Raw genomic sequence first — 12,248 nt, 5'->3', positions numbered from 1 at the left:
GATGTCAATACTTTTAGTTTTAAAATCATTAACAATGTTTAATTAATATAAATTTACCAGAAAATAGCAATTTAAGATTGATAGGATTATTTGTGTTATTATTTTTTAAACTAATAAAATAATTTATTCATAAATTCAAACTTCAGAAAAGGGGGTATTAATCAAATCGCGGTCATTCAAATGCTTGAAGAGCTTGGGGCACTGTCATAACTCAAGCGTCTGTATGAAAAAATCATGATCTATCTCCCTTACCACGAGACTACATTCTTAAGTATGATATACATCTAATGTTAGACCGTGAGAATCGTCAAAACGCCTCATATATAGCCTACAGGAAACATTTAAATACTGGTATCAGTAGAGTAGGATATACGTCTTATGTCTGACCGTGATAATCGTCAGCACGCCTTATATATAGTCTACAGGAAATATTTAAACACTGGTATCAGTAGAGTAGGATATACGTCTTATGTCTGACCGTGATGGCCATCTTTAATATTGGATCAACCCAAAAAGAATAATACTTTATTCAGGACCATGTCAAGATAATTTCAGGCAAGTTTCAACCAAATCAAACTGTTAGAACTTGAGAGGAAGTTAAAAATCTGAAAGGTGGATAAATTGTCAATGAAACATGATGATTATACTTGGTCAGATGACTGCTGGTCAGAAACTACACTATTCCCATCAAACTTAAGACCGTGAACTCCCTATATAGAAATTCATCGATGTGATTCGTTTTAACTAAAATAGTTAGAAATAATAAAATATATTTATCATAGGTCATTACGGAAAATGGTGAACGAACATCAGTCCGACTGGGACAATTACCTAGATGATGCCCTGTTCGCCCAACGCAGGAAACCGCATGCGCAGTCAACAACAAACTATAGCCCTTTTCCATGCTTTATGGACGGGAGGCTGTTTATCCCAGTCAGTTACCAGCAAGATTTGGTGGTAGTGAAGTGCCCATATTGTTGAAACTTAAGATGACTACTTGTCAGCCATGTTCCTTTCTTTATCAACAAGGACATAGTCATTGAGATCCCCCGCCAATGAGGATATCAAAGCTGAAGTAAGTTTGATTGTGGATACTTATGTGTATGAAAAAAACCCAGGAAAAAGGAAGTTGAGCTAAAGAAAGATGGAGTATAATTCAAGTAGAGCGGGGCTGCAATTGTTGAATCAGGTATACAGCCTTGACATTTATATTAGACTATATACACAAAGATGGGTGGAGTTTTGCAAAGTAACATTTACCATTTACCATGATATTTTCAGCAATGTTTCAATGGTAACGGAAAAAAGTGCAAAAAATGAAAACCTAAAAATAGCAAAAGGCACTACTAGACCATAAAAAGAATGTGTCTATGAAGTTTCGTGGAAATATCTCTGCTGGTTTTAGATTTATGCTCAAGAAATGAACCTGCTACAAAAATATGATATTTTCAGCAATGTTTCTATGGTTACAGAAAAAAGCACAAAAAGTGAAAACCTAAAAATAGTAAAAGGCACTACTAGACCATAAGAACAATGTGTCTATGAAGTTTCATGGAAATATCTCTACTGGTTTTAGACTTGTGCTCCGGAAACGATTCTTACACAAAAAATCTGCCATTTTCAGCAATGTTTCAATGGTTACAGAAAAAAGAACAAAACGTGAAAACCTTAAAATAGCAAAAGGCACTACTACACCATAAGACTAATGTGCCTATGGAGTTCCGTGCATAAATCTCCTCTGGTTTTGGAGTTATGCTGCAGAAACGAACCTGGTACAAAAATATATTTTCAGCAATGTTTCCATGGTTACGGAAAAAGTGCAAAAAATGAAAACCTAAAAATAGCAAAAGGCACTACTAGACCATAAAAAGAATGTGTGTATGAAGTTTCGTGGAAATATCTCTGCTGGGTTTAGATTTATGCTCCGGAAATGAACCTGCTACAAAAATATATTTTCAGCAATGTTTCTATGGTTACAGAAAAAAGCACAAAAAGTGAAAACCTAAAAATAGTAAAAGGCACTACCAGACCATAAGAACAATGTGTCTATGAAGTTTCATGGAAATATCTCTGCTGGTTTTAGAGTTGTGCTCCGGAAACGATTCTTACACAAAAAATCTGCCATTTTCAGCAATGTTTCAATGGTTACAGAAAAAAGAACAAAACGTGAAAACCTTAAAATAGCAAAAGGCCCTACTACACCATAAGACTAATGTGCCTATGGAGTTCCGTGCATAAATCTCCTCTGGTTTTGGAGTTATGCTGCAGAAACGAACCTGGTACAAAAATATGATATTTTCAGCAATGTTTCCATGGTTACAGAAAAAAGTACAAAAAGTGAAAATCTTAAAATAGCAAAAGGCACTACTAGACCATAAGACCAATGTGTGTATGAAGTTTCGTGGAAATATCTCTACTGGTTTTAGAGTTATGCTCCGGAAACCATTCGTACGGACGGACGGAACCCATTTGTATATCCCCCGCCAACTTCGTTGGGCGGGGGATAATAAAACAAAGCTATATGTAATATATTTGTGAAAATTTTCATATAATAATTATTATTGATGATGAACAATGGGCAGTGACAAATATTATACAGATATTTACAATTTAGTAAGTCCTTTTTATCACTGTAAACCAACGTTCTTCTAGAGCTATTTAGTTTCATGATTTCCATTTCAAAACAAGTTCGCGAAGATTAATATTTGCGGTTAACAATTGAATGATAATTCATATTAATTCGCAGAGATAAACTTTCGCTACTTTACTCGGATCGCGAATTTCGCGAAAGTAAATCACACGTGAAAGAAAGTTTGTTACAATTGGAAAACAATACACTAATACTTATTAAGTTATACTTGCAAACAAGAGCATGACCTTAATGGCCATCTGATTATATACAATACAGCAAAGCTAAGATTTTTACAAACTCTAGGTCTATTTCCATTTCCTAAAGGATCTTGTTAACCAAATTTGGGTTAAAATCCATGCAAACCTCTAGGACTATTAGCATAAAATATGTGCGTTTTTTTAAATAATATTTTTAAACAGATAGACGTGTTTGACAAATTGTGTTCAGAACTAGTCTGATAAAATCTTTAAAGAATGCTTATATTAAAGCGTTATTGTTTTTTATCATTTTGTTCACACAGCCCATGACAACAGAACCCTCTATGAAGGCCATCGAAAATCTACTAATAAACAGAAAAACAACAAATCAAACCACAACAGAAAATGCACTAAAGAACATGGAAATTGCACAAAAAAGCAGAAGGCAAGATATCATAAAATAAACAAGGAAAAGGAGTCAACCGAATTCAAAGCTGGTGACAGAGTGCTTGCCTATAATATAATAAAAGATTGTAGAAAAACTACAGGATTACAGACAACTTATGAAGGGCCATACACAATTGTAGATATCAAAGGGAAAATGCAAAACTAGAAAGAAAAGGAAAATTCTTGAAAGCAGCAACAACAGTCCCAGTAACAACAGCCGCAGCAATATCAGCAGCAGCCAAAGCAAAATCAATGACAACACGGTAGGAATTGACAAAACTATTAATAATTTTTGTAAGATTAAATATTGTGTCACCCAGGTACCCTTGATGAAATAAATATAGTAACAAGGGGAGGCAACTTGACTGCTATCAACAGCCTGCTCAACACTAGCTACTACTCATATTTACTTCAGAACCACTATTTCTACTCTAGTCAAGTAAAAAATCAGACACCAAATCAGTACTACCAGGATTACTTAAATTGGAAACAAACTCTCTAGCTCTAGGATTCAACTTCCCTCCATTCACAGGCCTAGAAATATACACACTGTCCGATTCAGAATGAGAACTGTATGAAGGATGAGCTCGAGGTTGATCATTATTCTTGTTGACTTTTGACGCAACTTTAAACTCATACTTTCTTTTGACCTTTGAATGACATTGACCTTCTGCTTTTTTGTACCTTTCAATCAGCTTCTTTGCATGTTTAAATGCAGTTTTTTTCTGTATTCAAAATATAGTCATGACTTTCATGAGTTTTTCCACATAATCAGTCTTAATCAAATTTGCCTTCAATAAGACCAAAACATACATCTGCTGCTAATCGAGGATACCTCCCAAACATTACATAAAACAGAGAATAACCAGTAGTGTCATGAGATGCAGCATTATAAGCATCAACTTATCTTGATACATTATACTTCCAGTCTGGTTTCTGTTCCTCTTTTAAAGCACCTAGCATCTTAAGAAAAGTCTTATCAAACCTCTTATCATCCCATTCCTATCAAGATACAAGAGATCCCAGGGGGATCTTGGCGCCACCAAAAATGATCTATATCTGACAAAGGAAAGATGGATATTTTCTCTACTTTTTAAACTTTTTCAAACATACTACATATAAAATTTGAGACAGATCGCTTCAGTACCTTTTGAGATTTGTTTGTTTGTTTGATTAATTAACGTCCTTTTAACAGCTATGGTCATGTAAGGACGGCCTCCCATGTATGCGGTGTGTTGCGTGTATGTTGTGCGAGGTGCGTGTTTTGGGAGACTGCGGTAAATTCATGTTATGTCTTCTTGTATAGTGGAACTATTGCCCTTTTTATAGTGCTATATCACTGAAGCATGCCGCCGAAGACACCAAGCAACACACCCCACCCGGTCACATTATACTGACAACGGGCGAACCAGTCGTCCCACTTCCCGTTTGCTGAGCGCTAAGCAGGAGCAGAAACTACCACTTTTATAGACTTTGGTGTGTCTCGGCCAGGGGACAGAACCCAGAGCCTTCCTCACAGGGGCGAACGCTCAACGCAAGGCCAAAAGTGAGGCGGTGCCAAGGAAGACATTAAGAAAGATAAAGTCAGTTAGGAAACCTTTTGAGAAATAGTGGTAACAAACTTCAACTATAAAAATCCAAGATGACTCCTTGGCGGCCATCTTGTTGATCAATCGGTCCCAAATCACAATATGCACAACTAGGGCCCTAGGGAAACCTACATGTGAAATTTGAGAAAGATCCATTCAATACTTTCTGAGAAATAGCGATACCAAACTTTGAATATCAAAATCCAAAATGGCTGCCTGGCATATATCTTGTTGACCAATCGTTCCCAAATCACAATATGCCCAACTAGGGCCCTAGGGGAACCTACATATGAATTTTGAGACAGATCCCTTCAGTACTATCTGAGAAATAGCGATAACAAACTTTAATAATCAAAATCCAAGATGGCGGCCATCTTGTTCACCGATTGGTGAGATTTCTGAGAAATAGGGATATCAAACCTTAACTATCAAAATCCAAGATGGCCGCCTGGCGGCCATCTTGTTTTTCCTATCAGCCTCAACATCTATATGGCACAACTAGGGACCAAGGGTAACCTCCATGTGATTCCTTCAGTAGTTCTCAAGAAATATCGATAACAAACTTCAACTGCCAAAATCAAAGATGGCTGCCATCTTGTTTTTCCGATCAGCCTATCTGTATGGCACAACTAGGGATCAAGGGTAACCGCCATGTGAAGTTTGAAGAAAATTCCTTCAGTAGTTCTCAAGAAATATCGATAACAAACTTCAAGAGCCAAAATCAAAGATGGCTGCCTGGCGGCCATCTTGTTTTTCCGATCAGCCTCAAAATCTGTATGGCACAACTAGGGACCAAGGGTAACCTCTATGTGAAGTTTGAACAATATCCCTTTAGTAGTTCTCAAGAAATATCGATAACAAACTTCAACTGCCAAAATCAAAGATGGCTGCCTGGCGGCCATCTTGTTTTTCCGATCAGCCACAAATTCTGTATGACACAAATATGGACCAAGGGGACCCTCCATGTGAAGTTTGAACAAAATCCATGCAGTAGTTTTTAAGAAATAGTGATAACAAGCATTGTTTACGGACGGACGACGGACGCAGGGCGATTTGAATAGCCCACCATCTGATGATGGTGGGCTAAAAATGAGATTGTGCAGGTCTTCCTAGTTCCTGCAAGACGATCGATCTGACAACATCTCATAAGGGTTATTGTTTGGATGACCGTTATAGCACCTGTACTTCAGATCAATTGCATTTTCTACACCTTGCTATATCAATTGAAACGCAATATCATCGCAGTATACATGTCCACTTAATTAACTTTTTGTTGTGCTGTTTTGGGCGAGATTCTGGCAACAGAAATTTGATTGGCCATCCCGAAAGGTCATCATAAAATGACCCCTAACGGGATCTTGTCTGATCCTCTTATCAAACATTGGGAAATATTAAGGATATGTATTTTAATGCCACTGAGACTCCGAACCTACGAGGCTAAACGAACATTATCAAAACATAATAAAAAGTTCAGAGATTGTTCAGCTACCAAGGCTATATCAGTTAACCAGGATCTGACCAATATCGCGACCGACTGGCATTCATTTGTCGACAATTAGCGAAGAACCCGCAAAGCTCCATGATCCAGACCTCGACATGGGATGGTAAAGTGATGGTGAAAGATCGCTCGGAACGGACTCATCAGATTTTCAGGAGGACTTGTGTAAGTTTGATCACGCAATGTCAAGCAATTCCAATGAGCCGCGTCCATTACCTAGTGACCAACTCACTAATGAAAGGTTTGATTGTTTGTTTGATTTATTAACGTCCTATTAACAGCTATGGTCATGTAAAGGACGGCCTTCCATGTATGTGGTGTGTAGCATGAATGTTGTGCGAGGTGTGTGTTGTGGGAGACTGGTGTATATTCATATTGTGTCTTCTTGTATAGTGGAACTGTTGCCGTTTTAATAGTGCTGTCACTGAAACATGCCGCCAAGGATACCAAGCAACACACCCCACCCGGTCACATGATACTGACAACGGGCGAACCAGTCGCCCCACTCCCTGTAAGCTGAACGCTAAACTCAAGGCCAGAAATGAGGTGGTGCCAAGGGAGGCATTAGGAAAAATAAAGTCGGTTAAGAAGAAGAGAAAAAGAAGATAAGATCCTTAATTTAGTCGCCTTTTAGGGGCAGCCAGTAAAATTCTAACGCCCTACCTGATATGACCTTCATTCAATGCAATATCACAAGGGTTTTACATGATGGCAACTGTCTTTAAAGTGAACAGTCGGGCATGGATGGCTAAAGTCGGTAAAAATGGTGTGAATGTATCCAGTATAATTTCTTATGAAATGGAAAAATAAAATCTCTCGTCAAAATCTGTCTGCGTACGAAGAAATTAATTTAAAGTATGGGAATTCTAAAACGTCCTCCCGGCTCACTATGTCCGTGGTTACATTTCCACACAGCCTCGCTTTCAATGCTTTCAACTTTTCTTCACTTTAATGGTCAGAACTGGGAAACTAAGCAGAACTTGACCGTCGTATTAATATGTGAGAACTTTTGGAAGGCCAATGAACGCATTTAGACTGGTTTTCTTTGCCCGACTATTCACTTTAAATTTAGAAGGTCTAAAGACCTAGAGTTTGTCTTGCAGTATACGGTTTGATAAACAAATATGAATGATCTAGATTGTTGTTCAATCAAAGTCAAAAGGGTCATAAAGGCTCTTTAAACAATATTTTTTCAAAATCTCTTGGAGACCTGTGGCATATACAATGTGGGATTGTTTTGTTTGTTTGTTTGATTTATTAACGTCCTATTAACAGCTATGGTCATGTAAGGACGGCCTCCCCATGAATGCGTAGTGTTGCGTGTATGTTGTGCGAGGTGCGTGTTTTGGGAGACTGCGGTATATTCGTGTTGTGTCTTCTTGTATAGTGGAACTATTGCCCTTTTTATGGATAATGGTAACCAGAATGCCAGCTGGTCATGAGATATGTCTTGGAGAATGCAATCTACAAAAGCAGGCTATTGTACTGGCTATAATGTCCATAGAAAGCTTCATACCGCTGTATACTTGGGAGCTGAGGCTATACTTCTTCATTTTGTCTCATGCCATTAGTTAAGTGCGGAAACATGTTTTTACTATATATGCGGATAGTCACAAGGACAGAGGTCATACTCCGTACTCCTGGATGCAACATCAAACTGACAATAACGTTGGGAGCTCATACTTGACTTCCGATGAAGGAGAAACCTTAAAACGCGGAAGAGTGTAGTTAAACAGGGTTTTGTCAAGTTGTCTCAATTATTGGAATGCTGCAGGTATTCAGGATATCTCGTGTATCTTCGTTGACTATGACTTTGTATGCTGTAGATGACCATGGATGTTTATGTGCCTGTATTCGCCAAAGGCTACAGTTCCTGGTTAGTAAATCCCATTATCAGTGGCCTTAGTTTCATGTGACCCATTGCATGAGGTTTAACAAGATTGCTAAAAGTTATCTGTTTTGTCACCTTTTTATTGACTAAACCTAATTTCCATTGTATTGTTCCGGAAGTTTCCAAAGATAAAAGTTTGGTGAATTCCAGTAATAACTAAGAAGGAAACGCAAACCATGGCTTTAACTTCTGCAGTATAACAGAAAAAATATTGAACATTGAAAATCACCAATAGCAAAGGTCAAAACTAGGGTACTTGTTTGATATATACAGAAATTTCATGGAGCTACCTTAAACTGTTTTTGAGTTATATAGTCCGGAAAAGAATCTCGGACAGACAAAGGGATGGACTGCGGGACAGACGTAGCCCAATTTAATGCCCCCCGCAAATACATTTCACTGGGGATAATAAATATGAACTTATTGAAACAATAGTTGAATCTGTTTGGCATCTAGGGTCAATTACGGATATACATTACCTCTCTTGTATCAAGGTTTTATATGAGTTTTATAAGTGAGAATGGATTTAATTTGTGGCCCAGGGTTTTGCATTCGTACACTGCAAACGCCTTTGTGTTTGTGCAGTGAGAATGCCGTTGGGCGACGACTGATTTTCCTTCGATATCTGCCAATTAATGCTTGTTTGTTTGTTTGTTTGATTTATTAACGTCCTATTAACAGCTATGGTCATTTAAGGACGGCCTCCCATGTATGCGGTGTGTTGCGTGTATGTTGTGCGAGGTGAGTGTACTGGGAGACTGCGGTATGTTCGTGTTGTGTCTTCTTGTATAGTGGAACTGTTGCCCTTTTTATAGTGCTATATCACTGAAGCATGCCGCCGAAGACACCAAGCAACACACCCCATCCGGTCACATTATACTGACAACGGGCGAACCAGTCGTCCCACTCCCTGTGTGCTGAACGCTAAGCAGGAGCAGAAACTACCACTTTTATATAGACTTTGGTGTGTCTCGGCCAGGGGACAGAACCCAGAGCCTTCTTCACAGGGGCGAACGCTCAACTCAAGGCCAAAAGTGAGGCGGTGCCAAGGTAGGCATTAGGAAAGATAAAGTCAATTAGGAAGAAGAGAAAAGATAAGATCCTAAATTTAGTCGCCTTTTACGATCATGCAATAGGGGCAGCAGGCACAATTCTAACGCCCTACCTGCAGGGCCAAGCCGATTGATAATACAGGGCCCATATTACCTCTCGTCTAACCGGAGTCTGAAGCCAAAGTAGTGTGTAGCAGTAAAAAAAGGAAGAAAAAAGAGCAAAACTTATTCAACCACCAGGACCTTCTTCCCTCAGATACGAAATGCCACCCACGGCAAACAGGTTGGCTCAAATTGGAGCTACTGTGAAAGCCTTCAGCTACACTGATATCTCGCGGGACGCACATCACCCCCCCCCCCCCCCCCCCCCCCCCCCCCCCCCAAAGTGGTGTGCATCCTCAAGAGACCAGTGCATCCAGTCTCGGGACTAGACCCAGCTTTCATGGAGACCACTGAGAAAATATTGGACTTTGTGTTTTTGAAGAACTTGATAAAATTTCCCAGATCTGCACTGGATGATGATGGTAAGTCATTTACTTTTCTGTAAAAATCTAAAATATATTTTCTTAAATTCAACCAATTCTATAATTCTTTTTAAAGCCACACTATACATAACTATCAACAAAAATTCAAGTAAGATTCGACCCTGATATTATAAGTATTTGTAGATATTGTTGAAATTAAGTTATATCAAAGAATATTTTATGAGGATTTCGTAATAAATTTGGTACAGCCGTTGTAAACTTCGGTTCGTTTGACTAATTGGGAGCCACCTAGTGATGTTGAATATAAAAAATCATTTTATTTTTATTAAAAGTACCCAAATCATTATCGCTCATCATGACTTCAATTTAGTCCTACCTCTGCATGATTTACAACAGGATTTTTTTTTCAAAATTCTTCTAAATCATGAAAAAAAATAAGACAGATATCGGGACTTCAAGGTTACTTTTCCATTGTATATTAATAGTTAATTTCTTTATTCACAGAGCTCCAATCCTTGGTAGCTTTCGTGCACCTACCAAGAATTGGAGGACTTTTGTCACACCAAATTCTGATACATGTACTAAAGGTAAGATTGGTTTTAATAGAACTATTTTCAATCTTATAGTGCTATTATTCAGATATTATACTGCTTGTTCATATGCATCAAGTTTGATTAGTAATTAAAAGAATCCATATTTGCATTATGTAGGTATATAAAGAGAGTATATTGAATGCTGAATTAAATTAATTGTGTATAAAAGCCAAAATCTTTTAAAATGTATATTTAATGTTTTTTGCTCGCCATCATCAGATGGTGAACTGAACTATTCAAATCGCTTTTTGTCTGTGGTTCCTCCATGTATCCGTTATCATTTCTTGTAGGTAATATCCCAATTTCTTTGAAAGTACTGAAGGAGTCCTTCTCAAATGTCATATTTATAGGCGCTATATATTTGTATAATACATTTTCTGAGACCGATTGGTAAACAAGAAGGCAGATAGGCCACCATCTTCGATTTTAATAGAAGTTAAAAAAGCAGGTAGAAGACTAGAGAAAAGATCCACTTTTCAATTGTCAGACAGATCATTATTTGGTGTGCATCAAGATCCCTCTGGGATCTCTTGTTACTAGTTTACCTTGTTTGATTTGATGGAATTTAAGTAATATGCATGTTGATAATTGGATCTGTTTCAACTATATTTATCAGGGGGAAGAAACACCACAAGAAGTGCAAAAGCAGCACAAGAAATGTTCATGGCCATGGGTGATGCACCAAAAATTCGGAACTGAAACTAACCTTATAGTGATGCACAGGGACAGTGTACTTTTTAAAGTGAGGAACTGTCAGGAGGCCATTCTTGCTGTAATGGGGCTACATTACTGTGGAATGTTGCCCTATTCACCACAAGTGCAGGGGCCACTGCTTTTTATTCCAGCAGAAATTTTGGAAGATAAGGTGCACTCGAAAGACGTGGCAACATTAAGAAAATTCACAAAGGAACTGGAGGCTATACAAAGGGAAAAAGAGAATGATATAAGTTGCTTTTTGTGATTGAGTTCAGTTCTCATATGTGGCAATATAAGTAAAGATTACGAGAATTTCCAGTCCAACTACATATTTAGTTCCTCTGCACCATGAGACTTATGAATTTATAGTTTTAAAAATGGTTAAAGAAGCTCCACCGCTGACAAATGGTAATTTTCCTGCATCAAAAACAGAAGCAGACAAATTGGTACTTTTCTTCAGTTACAAACGGTTACTTACTTTACACATTACCACCAATGAAAAGTTTGAGCTTCTCATTTTACTTCAATATTGAATATAATTAATTGCATCCCAAAAAATCCGTGGCATTGTGTCCTATAAGGAATGAAGTATTGATTGCGTATGCATCAAGAGCAAACTTCATTATCATGTAATTTTTTGTGTTTAATGAGACAAATATATATATATATATATATCATTTATGCTCTGTCGGAGGTGGAGCATCTTTAAGTTCATTTCATGGTAGCCTTATAATTAGTATTTTCTTATTTTTCCAATTATTATTCAAACTATTTTAAAGCAGTTAATGTTGGGTGCTGAACTTCTTCGGGTAGGCTGTTACACACTTTCACCATTCTTTTGAGAAATTATTACCAATGTATAATTTGTTCTGGATTGCTGTGGGAAAACAAGAGGCCCAGAGGGCCTGTATTGCTCACCTGGCTTGTAATGCCATGTAATGTTCTGAATATAAGTTCATTGTTTCTTTTCTGAAAGATTTTGAATATAAACCTCTAATTCCCCTATTGGGCCCCACTCTTTCTGCTCCAGGGGGTCAAAGCCAAAATTTACAAGAATTCTGTTAAGCTCAAGGATGTTTCTGGCCAAATTTGGTTACAATCCATGCAGAACTCTAGGAGAAGTAGCGATTTATAGGATTTACCTCTATTTCCCTTATTTGGCCCCGCC

This window comes from Argopecten irradians, chromosome 15 (assembly GCF_041381155.1).
Source record: "Argopecten irradians isolate NY chromosome 15, Ai_NY, whole genome shotgun sequence".
NCBI lineage: Eukaryota > Metazoa > Mollusca > Bivalvia > Pectinida > Pectinidae > Argopecten > Argopecten irradians.
The sequence above is the reverse complement of the archived record's forward strand: the minus strand, read 5'-3'. Positions refer to the sequence as shown.